This window comes from Rhincodon typus, unplaced genomic scaffold (assembly GCF_021869965.1).
Source record: "Rhincodon typus isolate 14 unplaced genomic scaffold, sRhiTyp1.1 hic_rhity00001185, whole genome shotgun sequence".
Lineage (NCBI taxonomy): Eukaryota > Metazoa > Chordata > Chondrichthyes > Orectolobiformes > Rhincodontidae > Rhincodon > Rhincodon typus.
The window spans coordinates 1-832 of NW_025966823.1; positions in this window are offsets into that span (position 1 = coordinate 1).

Genomic DNA, 832 nt, shown 5'->3' on the forward strand with positions numbered 1-832 from the left:
TTTTCGTCAAATCAACATCAAAAGGTGGGTCCTCTGGTGAAGTTGAGATGTGAGTCTTCTGATCTGCTTATCTCGCTGAAGTATGCATACAAGTCAAACCAGCATCAAAAGTTGAGTGTCTTGGTGAGATTGAGATTTTGGTATTCTGATATGCTTATCTCGCTGAAGTAAGCACGTTAGTCAAAACAACATCAAAAGTTGACTCATTTGGTGAAGTTGAGATTTTGGTCTTACGAAGTCCTTAACTCACTTAAATACGCATGTTAGTCAAACGAACATAAAAAGTTGTGTCATTTGGTGAAGTTAAGATTTTTGGCTTCTGAGGTGCTGAACTCGTTGAAAGAAGCATTTGAATTTAACCAGCATCAAAAGTTATGTCATCTGGTGAAGGTGAGATTTTAGTCTTCTGATATGCTTATCTCGCTGAAATAAGCACGTTAGTCAAAACAACATCAAAAATTGAGTCATTTGGTGAAGTTGAAATTTTTGATTTCTGAAGTGCTTATCTCACTGAAATAAGCGTGTTAGTCAAACCAACATCAAATCTTGAGTCATTTGGTGAAGTTCCGATTAAGTCTACCGAAGAGCTTAACTCGCTGAAATAAGCAATTTATTCCAACCAGCATCAAAAATTGAGTCATTTGGTGAAGTTGACATCTTAGCCTTCTGAAGTCCTTAAATCGCTGAAAGAAGCGTTTTAATCCAACCAGCATCAAAAGTTGAGTCATTTGGTGAAGTTGAAATTTTTGACTTCTGATGTGCTTGTCTCACTCAAATAAGCATTTACGTCATACCAGCATCAAAAGTTGACTGTTTTGGTGAAGTTGCGATT